Below are 18,871 nucleotides of genomic sequence, written 5' to 3' on the forward strand. Positions count from 1 at the left end.
GGAAGGCAGAAGAGCTCCAACAGGCACAGGGCAGAAGGAAAGAGCATACAGGTTGAATAGAGATGCAACCTGCATCTCTATTCAATGCCCACTTGCCCCATTGCTTCATGCAGTGGGCAAGACACATACAGTCCTCACCTCACTCACAGCTCTGGAAGCTAATCATAGCCACAGAAATTTGGGAATGAAAGGGTGATAAATTGGCTTTCCAGATTAATCATTCTTTACTAAAGGAGAAAAAAAAAAAGATTTAAAAAAATCCAAAATAATAGAGAACTCCTGATAGCGTAAAGCTAGTGATTTAAACCAGAACACTTTTTTCATTCTCTTTCCTGAAGTTCTCTCTCTTTATCTAGCACATGTTAGCTTTGGATATCTGAGCTAATTCATGTCAAGGCCAGAACATGGCCAAATGCCGTATCCTGGCTGCAGTTCTTTTTGGACAATAGCGAGATATTTTATTGCATTCTAACATTGCTGTACATATCAGCACCTGCTGTATGTGCATATTTTAAGGTTTATGGTTTTATTGTTTTATTGTAAATTTCCTGCTCTTTCTTTATTGAAAGCAGATAGCTGTGATTTTTCACGCCCATTTTAAAAATACATGCAACGCTTGTCACATTTTAGCACTTCATATGCAAGCAGTTTCAGCTTCCTGTCTAAAAAATCATCCTGCAGATTTTATCACCTTGCAATCCCTCTTACATGTTTAAATGTAAGTCTGCATTCAGTCCACTGTGCCTGGTTCATTTTTTATTTTTTAGAGTTTTGAACAGAGCCATTCTTTGGTGATATTCACTTTGAGAAATCATGGATTTTTTTTTTCCTGCTATTTTTCCTTACATAACTCAATGCTTTTGACAAGCAGACACTTAAGTGACCAAAATTTGATGCCATTGAACGGAAATACTGCTCCAGAATTAAACCTGCCATTTTATAAAAAAAAATTCTACTGTGATTTGCTCCTATTTTAAAATAAACTGACATTGTATTAGCATAATCTGATACGCGAATATGCTAAACTGCTAGCTATTTCCTCCACAATTTTCAATCATTAGTTTTAGACATTTCAGGCAAGTGAAGGCTTCTATTTAATAGAAGGAGCTGAGCAGATCCAGATTCTTGTTAAAAATAAAGGCAGAAGATCTATTTCTCTGAAATGTATCACTGGGCTGCTGAAATGTTCCATGTGCCAATGGCAAGGATCTCTATCCAACATGCAGACATGATAAAGATAAAACACATGAACCTTTGGCAGTAGAAAGAAAAGGCCCCATATAGTTTAATACCAAATTACTAATACCAAAATACCAAGAAAGCCTTTACTAATACTTGTAAACTGCCTTCAACTAAAATGAACAGCATTCAGGTTATCTCAAAGGAGTGTTTTAAAGGAAATCAAGCTCAGAGGTGGAGAGAGAGGAAAACTATGAGCCCGTTTTCTTGTAGCTTCTTGAATTAAAATCATCCTTACCACAACCAACAAAAATTGCAATGTCACCTTTGCAGAGACTCCCAACCACTTGTTTCTACCAGTCTCTTGAGCAAAGCCTCCAGCTCCAAGCAGAAGGCACTATCCCAATGGCCAGCATTTATGAGCTCTTGCTGCCATGTGCATTGGTCTCCAGGTTGCAGCTTAGCCTGAAAGCATCCTCCCACTGCTGTTCCAACATGAGCTAGGGCTGCTTTCAGCCTTCTCACCAGCAGCAACCTGCATCATGGTGAAAAAACTAGACATAGCTTTGCAGTTACTTCAATAGTAACTTGCCAAGGTTATAAGACCCTGGAGAAAGCAGGACAGAAATTCAAACATGCGAACTGATGAATGACTTCTACTCTCCATCCAGGGTAGCCCATGAAAGAGGAAAAGAAGTGAGGAAACCATGAGTGGCTCTCCTGAGATTTCTCATGATGGTCCAGCACAGCTGCAGCAGTACTGGCCTCGAGCTGCAGCGAGAGCCCAGCCGCGCACCTCCCGCACTCTGCTGGTCCCAAGAGAGCATCAGGAAGGAAAAGGAGCACCTCATGCTGTCATGAAGCCTCCTCACAGGCACTGTGGCTGTCATCCAGTGGCCTGAGCTGCTTGACCAGTGTGGAAATTTAGGTTATTTGACAAGTTACATCCAGCTTAGATGACTTTTTTTTTTTCTTGTGCCTTCAGATGGGGACTCAGCTATACACTGTGGGTACAAATATGAGAGACCACAAGAAACTTTACAGGAAAACCAAGAGCCCTACACTTGAAAAGGAACAGTACTGACTGTCCTAAGCAACCACTTAAAAATACAATTGGGACAGGAAAGACACAGTGTGGGAGCAGTCAGTCATGAATGGCTCTATTTAATGCGAGGGAAGAACTGAAAATAGAGATTTCTAAAATAACCAGGTCAGACATTCCCTTGCAGAAGACTTCCCACAGCATGCTCCCAGGATGACCCAGAAGATGACACGGGCTCGGCTCCCTGGCTGGCAAGGAGCAGCACTTGCTGCCGGGGCTGATGGACACCACAGCAGGGCAGGGTGCAAGGGGCAGTGAGGGAGCTGCTGGGGGAAAGAGCAGGTTTCTGTCTACAGACACAGAAATTGGATCGACTTACCCGAATCCAGCTCCCATTCTCAGGAAGAAATGCATTCTTTTCTTCTGACTTTACAACCTGCCCATTCTTCCACATGCATTCATGAGAGGGAAGAGTTGTGGGTGAATGGATGTGGTTTTGTTTCTTAAGCTGGTCTTTGTCTCCTTAATTCCCTTGCTTCCTTTTCAGAAAGAACATTTCCCCCACCTTATTTAAGACTAAGCAGCATAGGAAAACCCTCTTTTCAAACAATACTTTTGGCTACAATGCATGTATTTTGTAATTACATTTGTTTCAGATGCTGTCCAGCTAATCTGGTTATATCCTGGGGCCATTTTCCCTGGTTTTAGCTCTGAAACAAATGATGATTTATTTTCTGGTTGTTACTCAAATGCATATAGATGTGCTGTTCGAGGAGCCTCATTTGTCATTATTCAGGACATTCAGCAATCAGGCGCAAGAAACTAATCAAAGTGACTAAATGATGTCAGCTGACTACAATATTTTCCCCCCAAACTTTAAAGCAGTGCTCTGCAGCTGTATGTAAGTAACCTTTCTACTGGGAATTGATGTCTTCTAGGGTTCTGCATTTTGGAGGAACATGTGCTCCGGGACCTCACCAGCTGCCTATGGAAAAGCGTTTTGTGTTCCTAAAACAAAACCATATGTCAGGCCAAGGTAAGGGGAGCATTTGAAAAAAAAAGAAAAATATCTTAAAAAGTGATGCTGAAAACTGTCAGACAGCTAGCCATGCACTGAGGGAGGCGGTAGCAGATGAGAGCTCCCTCAGAGCAGTGGGGAGGCAGGGAGCTCTGCAAAGGGCTGGATTTTCAGCATTAACATGTGAGTGCAAGTGGCGGGGGGACAGAACCACAATTAGCAGTCTGGCAGCAGCTCTGTTTTGACTGAACAAGGCCCCGTGGAGTTTTAAGCAACGTGCAGGCTCTGCTTGCCCACAGCTTCCCTCAGTGCTGCTGGCGTCAGCACTTCACACTTGAGAACCTGGGGCTGTGGACAGCTGGTAGCCAAGAGAAGGCTGAGAAAGAAGACATTGAGATCTATACAACATTCACAATGGCAGAAGAGAAAAGAAGAGACTGGAGAGGAGGTGTCCTTCCAAAGGCTGAGGTCCAGCAGGTTAGCATAGCCCGGTGACACTTGGCACTGAGCAGAGTCTGAGCTGGTGGCACCCACACAAAATAAGCACAGCAGTGTGCAGGTGTCTGAGCAAATTTTGAGGGGGATAATCCATGTCTCAATCAATTTACAAAAGAATTTACAAAAGCACGTGCAATGGCTTGTCTGTTCTCCCAAGCCTGTTCTCCTACAAATCTTTCCAATGTCTATGAAAATTGTATACATCCAGATCCTTATTTGCCACACTCTTTGGTGATGCTGTTGCAACACTGAATATAAGTTATCATTGGTGAATTACAATCCAAATAAATCACGTATTTATGTAGTCTTTCACTCTGCAAAATGGGCCAAAACAAGAGACAGACCGTTACAAGTTTGTCATGTAAGTCGTAGACTTACATGAATCAATGGAACAGCAACAAGCATAACCTCGCTCCTGTATCTTTCTGAGTACATATACAACACCAGTAGTATTAGAATAAAACAAACAAAAAAAATAATATAGAGACATTACTTTAAAGCTGGTATTAAACAGCAACATGAAGGTTCTTCTGGAAGGAGCACAAATGAGTACAGCTTGCTCTGCTGAAGTAATGTATCTGTGTAGTAGTAAAACTAGACATCTCCCATTGGGTACATGCCCCACCACCTGACTTCAGGACCTAGCACCTCCTCAGCACCCTCACTTCCCCAGCACTGCACCCTACCCTCCATGCCCACCTGGTCCATTTCTCACCCTACACCCAGGAAGGGCAGGCTCCCCACCTGCTCTCAGTCTCTGTCGACACAGTGCTTCCTTTTCCAATCTGTCTGCATACACATGGAAAAGGAGACACAAGGAAGATACGTATCCATCGCCAGTCATATCTGACCGTGCTACAGAGCAAACTGTGTGAAATGGCCATTACAAATTTCTGGCACCATCCCTGTAGTCTGAGCCCAGAGCACGCGACGCAAGGTCTGTCCAGCACAGGAAGCCGTGAGAGGCTCCAGCACACCGCAGAGATTTTAGTTGCTAAATTCTAACAAGCTTCTTCTGAGCGTGAATAATTTCCAATATTTTCAACTGTTTATAACTTGGCAAAGCATGAGTGGATTTCCCTGTAGGACCAAAAAGCACATCCCTGACATAAAGGCAGCTCCCATGCCAAACCAAGAGCCCGTACTGCAAGGCTTTAAGGCACTTGAACTTCCCAAAGAAAAGGTCACCTAACCTTTTTTAGCCTTGGAAACCAATGGATTGTTTACCCTCGGCCTTGTTCTCATAAACAGCAGAACTCCTTTGACTGATATTTTGAGAAAGAAAAAACCTGCCCAAGGCATGGAAAGTTTGCCGAAATGAAGTTTTGGAAAAGATGTGGAAAACGAAAACCAGAGTTTCGCTGTGAGAAGTAGTGAGAAGCCTCAGTAACAGGGCTGCCAGCCTGCCTAGTGCCTCTACAGCCATAACTAAAGAGCTTGCTTCACAGTGGAGGGGTAAATGGGAGCCCTGCCATGGGCTCCTGCTACCTCTGCACCCAAAACCTCAGGCTCCCCTGCAGGGACACATGCAGGTGAGTTCCCTGTCCCCCCTCCCAGGCCACCCCATCAATCTGCAGTGATCAGGACACGAGCATTTAGCAGACACTGGTTTGGGAGGTGACTGTCACCCAGAGACAGAGCAAAGCATGGTGTCTTCCCCATTAGACACCCTATGCCACAAGCAGCGCGTTCCAGCACAGCTCAGCAGCTAAATAGGTACATCTCTTTCTTCCTCCAGATAGCCACAGACTCTCAGGGCCTTAATATACCCCATAATGTATTCCCACAAAGCCTGCAATAATTCATTTGTCATAATACACCAAGGACACAGGCCAACAAAAGCAGATTTGTGTTTCATCTTACATTCTGATCTCTGCAGTTATGCTAAAAGAAAACAAATTGAAATGCAGAGGCCCTTTTTTTTTTTTTTTTTGGAACACATTTGTGGTTTATTATTACAATGAGCTAAACAGGCCTGGCAGAAACATGTGATCTACACGAAGCAAGCTTTCATGTGAGCCAAAAGACCACTTCCACCATTTAAAAGGATGGACAAAGATCAGATCAGTTCCAAGTGGTGGCAGAGGGAAGGAGTGAATCTCAAAGAATTAAGAGTCTTTTAGCAAAACCCTTTACAGGAGGAATAGAAAATTCCAGCCACACTGTCTTCTGTGTTTCCACAAAATGCACAGATCAGTAGAATCATTTTTCTTTTCCCAGAAATAATCAGATCTTAGATTAAAGTCACATACAGTAATATAAAAATCAGATCACATCATGGAAAAACATCTCTTCTATATAAAACAACAAGAAAAAAACACTTGTAAAAACACATGGACAGAAAAAGTTGGCATATCTGCACATATTTACTTATCCTTGCAATGAGGGGAAGAAGCAAAGCATTTATAATCATTTGTTCTTTATTATAGTGTTATTTACCCCTTGCACTGCATCCCAGATGATTATTGTGCTTTTTATAAGTTAACTATCTGCTGCATTCCTACTTGCATCTATCTGCCTTTGTAGCTTCCTTGTGCTTATGTACATGCATTATAAATATTTTTCCTTTTTTATTTTTTTAAGGTAGATCTTCCCCACTTGTTTTTTTTTAAATTATTATTATTTTTAGCATGAAGCTAGTTTCAGCTGAAGGAACTGCACTTATATTTAATTTTAGATAGGCCATTCAATTCCTAGTCTTAGAGCACTGCAATAGTGACATAAGCTTACGTGAACATACCTGACAATGAAAAGCAGCAGCTGCCAAGAAGAGACATGATTCCAGGTTGACAAATACCCGTGCATGCTATCTATGAAAGTACAGCAGGAAGACAAAAAACTTGCCTACCTATGGTGGCAGGAAAGCTTTTCATTCATTCTCTTGGCAGGCTAGGCTAGAAGAGTTGCCTAAGAGAGATTTTTCCCATCTGTGGTGTCTGAGAGCAGCCATGAAGTCACATTCACATTGAGGTATCCAAGAAAATATATAATGCAGCCTCTTCAGGGAATGTGATAGTCATGGTCTGGTTTTTGACGCATTCCTCTTCCCCAGCCCGCATCATTGTCTTTTCTGTCTTGATCTTCAGCCACAAATTTATGTATATGAACATATCCTTTTCCCCAAAAAGTAGTGGTTGATTTACTGTCTGTATGGGGATTCAGGCCCCATGCGGCATGGTTACACAAAGTCCTCTGAGGACATGCAGAATGCATGGGTGTACTTAATGCTTTCACCTCTCTCAGGTTTCCTTCTTTCACAAAAGGTTTGCCTGCTCCTTCCTGCAGCTGTAGTATTGCTATATGGTAGCACAAGGTCTGAGGAAAGAATATTTAGAACATTATCAGAAATTATTCACCCCATTAGATGTCAACGCAATGTGAAGACATTGGAGGAGAGAAATTTGCAGCGCTGTCATTGCTGATCTCCTTTATGGCATACAAGAGACTTTTATGCATGCCTTTTCCAATCTGGTTTGTTAAAAGTTGACATAATTAAGCCCTATAGATACACTGTTCAGTACATATCCTGCAATTCAGAACAAGAACAAATATCAGAAAATACAATTAAATGCCCTATGTTGAGCAATATCACGTAGACACATTTTATATACCTGCCAAGATAGCTTAATGAGAGGTCCTCTTCTATGCAAAGAGGTATAAAGGTGCAATTTTGATTTTTGAGTCGGTTACAAAATAAACTGGAGGAAGACAGTGACATTCGTATTCAAGGCAGACTTTGGGTTTTAGTCAGTTACCGTCCTTTTTGCAATCACAGCAGTATTTTTTTTCTCCATTATCTCCAGGGACTGTCTAGAATTTCAACACAGGAACAGCTACTGGCAGCATTATTTTCCTGGACTCACTTTGCATGCTTTTTTTACATCTAACATCCCTTTAATTAGCATCTTTAGAGGCAGTTGGGAAATGGAACTCAGGGCTTTGCACTATTTCTCCATTTTTCTTATTTACTTTTAGCAAGACGAACAGCAAAGCAATAAGGATTCTGTATTCAGTCACTGGCTGTTGTACATCTACAACATTGTTTGCTCCCACCAAAGCCCCTCTACCATGAGTACATACTCAGAAGCAGAAATTCCCAAGAAGCCATCTCTCAGAAAAAATCTTCATGGGATTCAGGAGTAGTCTCGCAACTACCAAGTTTAGGCTCTTACTAAACATGATGGAGGGGATGGACAGCCACTTCTGGCTTTAGATTCTGGCATGCCTTATATTCCAGAATTCCTTTCCTGCAAATTACACATTGTTATGGTTATCTTCTATCTACAGGACAGATATTTGGGCTCTTCATCTTAGTTTGGAAAATGATATTCAATATGTAAAGAGTGACCCTCATTGAAAGAGATCACCCTCTTACTGACATCTTTTAACAAGTTTCATTTACTGAATACATACAAATTCCATTCTGGAAACTTAAGGACTCCAAATATATTTTTACTGCTTTTCATCCATGTTGTTCTTAAGAAAACAACTCATGGCGAGAATCCAATTTGTAGTTCAAGAGCTGGAATATGTTCTTCCTAGATATCCTCAGTAGACCTTCTTATCAGGTAAAAATATCAACTAAATCTTCCTTTAACTCCCAAAACTTTATTTTGGATAGTAACACATGAAGGAATTCATCTCTATTTTAGTATGGTCAGTTTGGAACAATTAGGAGCTAGCTAAGAGAAAAAAGAGATTTTATAAACAAACTTAAATGTTTATTTATGAGTGTGTATCTATCTACATGTATGCATGCACAATAAAAGCATGAAATTTAACTTCTAGAAGGTGGTTTTCACAGCAAGACATCACATAATCATAGGATGCCAATAGGGTCTAGATCCTTAAGAAGGGTTCAGGGCATTGTCCTCACAAACTAAAAACTCCCAAGAAGAAACATCTGGTTTAGTGCAAAGGAAGTCCAAATGCAACAATTTATCCCCTACCCAGAATACTGCTGCTGGTTAGGATTTAATGGGCATTGTGGCACAAAAGAAGAAAATCTTCTTTACTTCCCACAAAATCATGAAATAGTAAAAATCTTCAGAGGCAAATCAGGGCTTGTAGAAATAGAAGCAATTCCATCTTGTCATTGAAGCTACAGTTATGCAAGTTAAGCTTGAATTGGATCTTTTTTTCATGAGTAATGGAAAAAACAACCAGCCCATTAATAAGATGGAAAGGATGAAAGTCAAATATACAAAACTAAAGCTCATAGTAGTTCAGATAATACCATCTTATTTAGACTAATAGTAAAGAAAACTCCATAATTACAACACACATTGACTTTTAAAATCTTTTGAAGCATTTTAGCCCATCACACAAATAGTCACATTCTGGTTTTGATCTGCAGTATCCCCATCTGGAAAAGGATGAGCCACCAAATTTCAGTCCCACAGAAGTACAATACCTTTTTTACACTCCATATGACTGAGGATACTGATAAAATTATTCTGGACTGATAAAAAGGAAAAAAATAAATCTTTCCTGCTTAATAAGATGAATCTTTTCCTTGATGCCTTTTTTAGACAAAGCTAGATAGAGAGGTTGGAAATGTGTTGACAAAGGATGCACTGAAGACTGCGGAGGTATATAAACTGTGTGTAAAATCTAAGCATATTAATTTAGTGGTGTTCTTAATCTAAAAGTCAGATTCTCATCAAAATCTTTAGATGTCATCTCACATGATTACATCCTAAGTCAGATTGTGTTCCCTGCTATTACCTGAGATGAGAAACTAAATTTTTCCTCTCTCTCTCTCTTTTTGATTAGCCTTGCACCACAACTCCTGCCCACTTTTATTTACAACAGTGCATGTTTTTACACACAAATACATAAATGGCACACCAGTGCTGCTGTTATACACCCACCATCTCTGAGCCTTTGGATAAGCCCAAGCAGAGGACATGATACTGCCCCATGCATACACAGAGCCACAGATTTTCCCTGCAAGAACCAGGACCCATTTTTTTTTATGAATCTGTACCAAAAGCCAACAAAGGCCAGTCTTTCCCATTGCACTTTGCTTCAGCTCTTTCCCTTTCTGTTTTAATTAAATCACACCATGGCTAAATTAAAATCACTTGCCCATGTTGTGTACACTGACTGGTGGAAAAGGTCAAATGAGTCCCTCTCCCACCACCCTGCCTGCACATGAGCCCAGCCACTCCTGTATCTGTGTGTCCAAAGACCTTGCTCTAAAACCCATACAAAGCAACAAAAGCACCAGGTTTTGAAGCTTTCTCATTTGAGTCATACAGAACTCAAATAATATTTGCTGAATATTGTATTTGCGATTCTGAAAAGGAGGCGTTTACTTTGCAGGTTTTAGGTATCTAAACTGAGCAAAATTCAAAATGCATAAGGTCTGAATATGCAAATGGGAAGTGAGAGGTGTTGCCAGGGGCATTTCTGAGCAGCCCTATTAGACGCTTAAAATTTGATTGCAAACTCTCTACCCAAAAGCCCCTGTGTAAAGCTGTGTTTCTAAATATATTGCTGTAAAGCCAGTGCAGGGTTTCTCATTAAAAAGAAAAAAATCCATACTACATTGAGTAGAAATCTTCCAACAAAATGTTATAAGAGGGGCCACAATGGCATTTTTATTAACATTACATTTAAAAAGTAATAATGTAGGCAAGACATAAAACCAAAGCCACGAATGGATCAAGCAATAACTGTAAATCACCACCAACATTTCTTTTTACACAGCAGTCTGAAGCAGGAAAGACCAGGACTATCTGGAGATCGCAGGAGTTAGAAGTCTGCAGTTTCTGCATTGCATTATTATCGCTTGCAATTGCTAATCCGACATCAAACATACTCTGTACAGAAAATTTCACTCCACCCAAAACTTGCCCAGTACTTGAGAGTTTTCTCTAACAGTTCTGAGGCTTAGCCATGCATCCAGCTACACCTGAAGAAATTCATTTTCTTCAGCTGACCAGAAACAGGTTTTATCTTTAAGAGTTTACACTGACAACAGGTGAGTCCCATTTCACTTGACTGATGCACAGGTCAATGTCCTTCATCCCCACACAGCAGAAGAACTATTTGGCTGCTGCTTCTAGCTACTCGAAAGCTGTGCACCGTAAATTCATGTGGTGTAAGGAAAGGCTGTCCTTCCCTGCTATTTCTGTGCACAATGCACTGGCTAGAAGAGTACATGACCCAAAAAATCAAAATGAGGGATAGGAGCTTCAAGACATCTCTCCTGCCTTAAAACCCAACTACAAATGTCAGTGCATGAGTCGGTATTTCAGCGTAAATACCAGCTGGTGACTCACAGACAGACTTTCAAGGTGGGATTAAAGGTGACACCATGCTACTGTCAGCTGCATCCTTACCAAAGATCTTCACTGATGAAAAGGAAGACCAGGGAGGAACCACCAGGGAATTAACTCAGAGGTTTCAGAGCAGTTCAAGTTTATTCTGTGGTAACCTGAAAGTCAGATCTAGGGAGAATTACCAATTTCAGGACGTGGTTTTGAGGAGCTATTTATTCTCCTGAGCTCAGTTACAGCCAGTCAATGGCTGTCTCCAGGAACATGGTGGAGAAGGTGGTCCCTGCAGATCTGCCCACACACCTCTTGCTTTCTGAGCTTTCACACTTCTCCCCAGCACCAGATTCTCCTAAATGATGTGGCAATTTATGCTGCTAAATCAGGTATTTTATAAGACCACCACAAGAATTACACCCTTTAGCTGAAAGGTCCTTAATATGTGTTGTTGCTGACTCGTAAGCGTGTCAGAATTCTACCAGATTTTAGGTTTTTATCTTAAATGCCTAGCCCTGGAGCCATGCAACATCTAAGAATTTCAGTTTTCATTGGGAAATATAAATCTCTAATCCTCACGATGAAGAATCCTCTTTTCAAAAGTTCAGAAACAGAAAGCAAATTATAACAACCTTTAAAAAGTAATTTTGAATCAATAATAAATACTGGTGCTGATAATATAGAATCTGAAATTAAAACACATGATTCTTTGAAGAATGTTTCCATTTGGCTTTCATCTGTGAAACATATTTATTCCAGTGGAGTGGCAATATATACTTTCTTTTTTTTTAAATAGCCTGTGTTCAACTCCTGTTCCACCTTTTTATGTTACTGCTGGGACATATATACAGCAGTTCATAGACAACAAAGAAGCACAATCATGCAGACAGGAATTCAAGACATCGAGTAAATGAGATGTATCTATACCCGCGTTCCTCAGACTCTGTCTTAATACTGCTCTAATTTTCCTGGCAATATTCCTGCCAAAGGTCACAGTCTGATTCGTAAAGACTGAATGTTGCACAAGTCCCTAGCAAGAATCAAGTGTTTAGAAATATGGAACTGCTTCAGAAGTGTTCATGTTTGACAAGACATGCATATTTTTTTTCTTTGGAATGTGTTTTTCTCCCCAAGGGAGGTGCAGGCATTAGCATATAAAATCAATACATTGAGTGTGAACTTTTGTGCTGTTTCCAAAGGGGATTTTAATGCCTGTAAAGTATTCAGATACATATACGCTTATGCATAAAGCAGTGACCTGCCTGTTTGCATTATATACAGTATTTAAGCAGAATTTTGACAGCTCATTGATGCATTGAATTGCAGCCAGGTATACGAACCGAACTCTGCAGCTGCATCAGCGAAGCAGCAGAACAGTAGCCATGAAGGACAAATTCTCTTCCTAAGACTACATTGTGTTGTAGAGACTAGGGCACAGTTTTAGGTGAACCTGCACATGCTTCACTGTAGTTCTGTAGGAAGTTTTAGGCATTACCATGACAGCCTGTATTGCACATAATAAAAGCCTTCAATTTGCACCAGCTTTACCCTATTGAACCTTAGGATTCATCCTAAGAATTAAGTATGTTCTTGTTTACAGAAACATCATATCTGATGTTTAGTGCATACGTACGAGCACACCAACCACAGCAGCTTTTCTTTCTGCTGAAGCAGAACCAACCCACTCACCTTCCACAAAATTTCTGCTAGATTTCCCTAAAACTCAGAGCCCAGCTCCATAAAAAGAATACAAAGGCACAGAAGCAAAGGATTTGCTGATGAGACTAAAAGCAATTGCCGTTTTCCAGGGTGGCAGAACTCCTGACAAAAAGTCTATTTCCATTTTCCTCGGAGGGAAATGAGAGTGGAGTCTGACCCAACAGCATATTTACTATTTCATGCAAACAAAAATAAACTCCGATGTCTAATTGTTTTCCTTGGGCCCTGTCCAAAGCGTTATGCAAGTGCATAAACAGTGAACAAACCCCCCTCAGCTGCATGCTCCTCTCCAGCTGAACCACGTAGTTTTTCTGACATCTAGTGGTGTGTAGCAGTGGGTCTTTTTCTCCAGCACTAACTACGTGTTTAGAACTGAGCTACAGAATTTTGGCAGGATGAGGCCTTCAGAAGAGCAAATTGTATAGGACAAGCTTTGTCTGCCCCAATTCACCCCTGAAGAGCACATCTGCTGCAACAGGTCTTGAGGCTTCATGGAGCACAGCACCAAACCCAGACAATGCAAGGGGTCTTTCTGGGGGCTTTATGAATGTTTTGCTTCCCAATGCGAGCTCTGAGGTGGCTTTCAGGCTTCCCCCCCTTTAAGAGCAGCTGCAGCTGGTCACTCCAAGCTGTACTATTGCTCTGGAGATCTTTTCCTCAGCTGCTGCTGGATGGGTGAGTGGAAGATGCAGATCCTTCCCAGAACTGGCTCTGTGTGAGTTCTGGGCATTCCAGATGCAGAGCGAGCATTGCAAAGAATTCAAGTGGATTTTTGCTTTCTCCTGGAAGCACATCTTAAGGCAGCATCTGGCCACTTCGCAATAGTATAGTTAATTATTCCTTGGGTACTCAAAGCTCAGTAAATGCCCGGACTTTTTAAAAAATGAACTATTGAAATGCAGCCCACTTGAAGTTCTGGGATTAATGCACTGTATCAACAAAAGTTGCATGGGGAATGTGTAAATGACCACAAAGAAATTCTTCTTCTTTAACATTGAGCATCCTGTATTCCACGTGTTTCTCATGGTTTGGACCCAGTCACTTCACCAGGACTACACATACATGAGTGAGTAATGCTGCACTACGTAAAAACTCTGTACTCTGTAAAACAAAACAGCTGGTGCTGAGCACACGATGTCCACACAGCTTCTGGCTTGAGGGGGGTCACCATGGAGAAGCTCAGTTCAGCTGCATGGTCAGGACAGCCACAAGTGGCTGCAGCACAAGCAAAGCTCCCCTGCTGCACACCTTCCAGTTTATCCTTGTCCCAAAGGAACGTACTTCACATGCTCTGAGGCTAAAACACTAATGCAGATGTATCTCAGTTTAGTTTCTCCATGCATGAGCACTTTCCTTCCCTGAGCATCAGTCATCTGCTTGCAGCATGCCAGGAGGCTGAGCCGGCCGTGCTGCTGTGCGCTGCACGCCTGCCCCTGCTCGCACCAGGTACCAGCAGCTGCACAGCCAGCTCATCTCATCCACGTGCTCGTGCGTGCTTCTGCCACGGTATTGACCTGCTCTATAAAATGCTTTCAATTTTACAGATTAAAAAAAAAAAAAAAAAAGTCAGGCTGGAGCTGTAGTTTTCCACCTTAAATACGCATAGATGAAAGTTATCTCTTCCATCAGAAAAAAAAAAAAGTGGATAACGAAAGGCTGAAAGACAAAAGAGTGTGTGAAAGTTCCCAGAAAGATGGCCCTCACTGCATACATGACTGCCAATCAGTAAGATAAATGGTGACTCTGAATTCCCCTGTCTAACCAGAGGAAAAACACAGTCCGGCTTTACATGAAGCTTGTGTCTCCCTGTACTCCTGCAGGTCTGTGGCAGAGCTGGCTCTCTGCCTTTCTAGCCCTCATTCCTTACTTTCTCCCTGCTTTTTTCTACCAGCATTTCGCTGTTGAGCTCTTTCCTTCCTTTACAAAACCAAATGGAGAAGCAATTTCCTCCTCTATCACTGATCATTACTAAGTCTTTTCAGGCAGAATCAAAGATAGATTCTGGTTTTCTTAGCCATAAGCATTCCCTTTGTAGTCAACAGAACTGTTAATGCAAAATATTTCCAAGACATAGAGCTAGAAATAAAAACTTAGCCTTTAAACAAGCTCCTTAATTTTTTCTGATGCCGGCTTATAGTTTCATTCATAACTAATGCTGTTTCGCTTTTGCTTTGCTTTAACACACTAATACTTGACAAATGAATATTACAGTGTGTTTTTTTCCCCTAAGACAATATTCTGCTTGCGTTATTACTTTATTTTAATCTGTAACCCATATGCAAGCGTGGAGTGCCTGACAGACTCCCAACAGTATTTAGGAAGATTTTTCAGAGGAACAATGCTGATGTGAGGCTTGCAACAGGATAGAGCACCAAGAATCACCTCCTTTGTGAAGAGGTGATGATTTAAAGGCTCCATTTTGGCATACTCAAAGCGCAGGAGAGTTCTCATCAGTATTCCAGCCTCCAACAAGATGTACAGATGGTGCAGAGGGAATTACAAAGTTTAGGAATTCAGACAGTGTTGCGCACATGAAATAGAGAACATACAGTACTTCGTGGTGTGCATGAGGAGAAATCTTCCTTCTGAAAGAGACCTGTCACCCTGACAAAGATGTATGGTCTGTATTGCACAAATGTCTGCAACACCACTTAAACACGGGAGATTCAATGACCCCTGTGGTACTTCTGGAGAGAACACTGTCTTACTTTTCTTGCAGGGCCCAATCCTGCTCTGCCTCCTGTCACTGCAAGGCAGAAGCCATTCCCTTAAAACACTCTGTGTTAGAGAGATATTTTCAAAATCTGAGCCACAACACTTTCCTTCTAAACAAAAAGCTGCTAACTGCCAAGCTTGCGGCCCCTCCACTTCAGCATTCTTTCAATGAGAATTGCAGTTATCACTTGGGCTCAGACATCCTCATGGACAATTATAAAGCTCTTTCCCAGCCAGCGCTGCTATCCCAATTCTCAACAGCAAGCAACTAATTTATGCCTGACACTGTGACCAAAGTATCTTACATGCAAACAGGAAAATAAGATCTTCTTCCCACTGTAAAAGCAGCATTGACTATTTCCGTAGCCTTCTGTGAGCATACTAATACTACATCCAACCAAATCACTTGTAAAAGGATTAGCAAATGAGCACCACTCTCTGGAAGCGAGAGAAATGTAGGAGAGAAATGCAAAACAAGAAGGCATGGATGAAAAAGGACACAATTTCTTCCACACTACATATCCCAAACTATGGGGGGCAAGGTTCATCCAGGCATTGGGTACTCTTAGCTCTGGTTTGGCTGAACAGGATCTGAATGGGTTTGTGTTTTTATTCATGGCCCTTCCATAAAGCATCAGCACCACTCTCAGCTATATCTCTGTAAGAGAACAAAACTAAAAGCCCACCTGACTGCTAAACCACAGTGCCAAGAAATATGCCTCCCATTAACTTTGGGACTCTTGAAATGACACCTATTTGAAATGGACAGGAAATTTAAACACTTTTTCCAAACACTTTTTTTTTCTTTAGTATCCTACTGAGAACAATTTAGCCTCAGATGCTGGAAAATCCATGCTTTATTACAAACTGGGAATTTTGTTTGCATGATGAGTTGCTTTTGCACACATTAACTGAGATTTCATGATTCCCAGTGTAGCAATTGGGCTAAGCAAGCACCTGCACAGCAAGATCTCCAAATCTGAACAGAGCAAATTATGCTTATTAGTTGGGTATTGACAGCTGAAGCACAAGCTGTGGAACAATCAATCCCACTCAGATCCCAATTTTAAGGACCCGGGTACTATTTTAAGGTTTATATTTGCACCATGATTCTAGAGTGAGCTGCCGTCTGGGAATTAGAAGTCAAAAGTTGTATATGAACAGATATTAAGTCAAACAGTTATGCTTTTTAGCAAATTCCTGTAAACACTGGCCAAACAACAACAAATTAACCCTAGTCCCTCTAAGCTAACTGAAATGATATTATACATTTATCATTTTGGACGTCATTTTGTAATGTGACACTGCTTGCAGTGGGTCTGCCCCAGTGTAGTATAATTCAGTTGTGATGTAAATGAGAAAAAGACCCTTAACTTCACCTGGGTTGTGTCTTCTTACACTGGGGCTAAATTTCCTCTTTGGATTGTTCTTCATTTACAGGCAACATGGTAGGCCAGGGGGAAGAAGACGTGTGTATCAACACCACAGCTGCAATTTAACTAACATATTTATCAGGATATGGAAAAATCACTTATTACTAAATGTTGACAGAGGTGTGTGGAAGAGGAAGATACCTGCTTTGCAAGATATCAGAGGAAGCTTCGCTGTGGGTATTACCTAGATGGTGGCAGTGAAATTGGGTCACAGTTCTCACTCAGTAGGAGTCTCATAGCATTTCAAATGTTTTTCTCTGACTCCTTCTATGTAACCCTGTCAGTGAAAACAGCCCGCAAAACATGTTATGTCCATTCAAAATATGTGGCCTGTTGGAGCACAGCACATTCACCTGAATGGCTCATTGCTCTTCCCCAGTTAGAGGATGGACATTCACACTCAAGCATACAAAATCTGCACTTGATCTTCTTTGCTCATCTGTAGCAAGAATAAGACCCTGCTGCCACCAGTTAAGGAAATACTTCGCTAAATAGATATTTGTGGTCCATTCCCAGCAGACTGGTGACAGCATAGCAGTGGCAGTGTACCCAGTGTGGCTGGTTAACAATAGTGGCAAGACCCTTTTTTCATCAGGGCAACCCTACCAAGGCCCACCCTGTTCTTTGACACTTTTAATCCTGCAGGCACCTCAGACAATAGCACAAAGATTGTTTTCTATCCTCGGCCTTGTTTTCAGTCTGCTGTATCCCCTGGTAAGTAATCCCCATTTTACCTTCCAAAAAACACAGATGAATGTTAGAGTGAGCTCTGGATAACATATTACCTAATGCTGTTCAAGGCTAGGAGAATTACCTGCTGGAAATTATCTGGAAGGGTCTTAATGAATACCACAAGGTTTCTGCTAAACAGACGTCCTTAGCAGTGTCTAGAGAGAATCTACCTTGGATCACGATTAATTGCTTGGATTTCATAAGGTGCACCAGATGTCAGGGTCAGCAAGTCCTCCTGCTGCTCCAGGAACGCTGCCAAAAATATCGGCTGGCTGTATTCCAGGGGGCTGACTTCATGCGGCAGCAGGATAGCAGTCACCAGTTGTCCTATAAAGGTTTTAATTTCAATCTGATTTTTAAATGGTGAGAACTATAGATAAACAGGAAACTGAAGAGTTAGTTTTAGGGTTTTTTTTTGTGCCTAGAGGGACACGTACCTACCAAAATTAATTCATGCATGGCAAAGGATATTTAAGATCCTTCAGCCAAGGTATGGCATAAACACTCACCATGAAGAAAAACAGACTGGAAAGTCAGGAAGAGGTTTTAATTATTCCCAATCAGACATGAATTAATGCCTTTGACTGTCTTTTGTCTGCTTGGCGAGTTCATTTTGGAAGCCTCAATATAAATTAATGCAGCCCTTTAACTATAAGCTCTCCTGCTGCCTGGGGTCAGCTCTCATCAAGCTGGTGAGTTTCCTCACACTCTTCTTTCTATTGGAAGTGACCACTGGACTTTCTCTTTCAAATCTAAAATATAGAAGGATCCTAAGGCCACAAGGCCAAGGCAGAGGACCTTCGTGGTTTGTCCAAGCAGGGGCTGCTCAAGATGAAAGACAGAGAAATATGTTGGTCCATGAGATTTCAAGGGGTCCCACAGGCAGCAAGTGGCCTTAGTAATTCTTCAATGGGGCTGAAATGCAGCTCCGTGGGAGAGCTGAAGGAGCTGAGGGTGAGTACAGATGCCATCAAATCAGCCTTTTTCTTGTATCAAAGTAAAGCTCTTTGTGACAGAGAACCTATGTGATGTCACGTTTTGAAGGGCAGAAAGGGCTTGAAAAGGGTAGAAAGGACAGCAGGATTAGGTTAGATAAAAATGTAGGATACACAAGCAACATCCAGGACGGTTGTAGGGAATTAAAAGAGCCAAACAATGAGTTTTGACCACTAAATATTAACAGCTACTTACAACAGAGTATGAGAGCGTATGAGGGGAAAAGAGCTAGAAGGGAAGGTGCAGAGGACTACTGATA

The 18,871-nt window shown here is 41.5% G+C and overlaps 1 long non-coding RNA gene across 6 annotated transcripts in view; it reads right to left on the reverse strand.

Annotated features, from left to right (window-relative positions):
• LOC110351679 (uncharacterized) overlaps nucleotides 1-18,871 on the reverse strand; it is a 79,736-nt gene that overhangs the window by 44,315 nt on the left and 16,550 nt on the right. Inside the window, exon 1 of one of the 6 annotated variants that reach the window (XR_011809193.1) lies at nucleotides 2,601-2,962. The exons of 3 other annotated variants lie outside the window; for them this stretch is intronic. This is a non-coding gene — a long non-coding RNA (uncharacterized lncRNA). Of the gene's footprint in view, nucleotides 1-2,600; nucleotides 2,963-5,596; nucleotides 7,053-18,871 lie in introns of those variants that run through there. 2 more of the 6 variants (XR_011809192.1, XR_001187050.5) reach the window with 2 other exon arrangements.

This window comes from Anas platyrhynchos, chromosome 4 (genome assembly GCF_047663525.1).
Source record: "Anas platyrhynchos isolate ZD024472 breed Pekin duck chromosome 4, IASCAAS_PekinDuck_T2T, whole genome shotgun sequence".
NCBI lineage: Eukaryota > Metazoa > Chordata > Aves > Anseriformes > Anatidae > Anas > Anas platyrhynchos.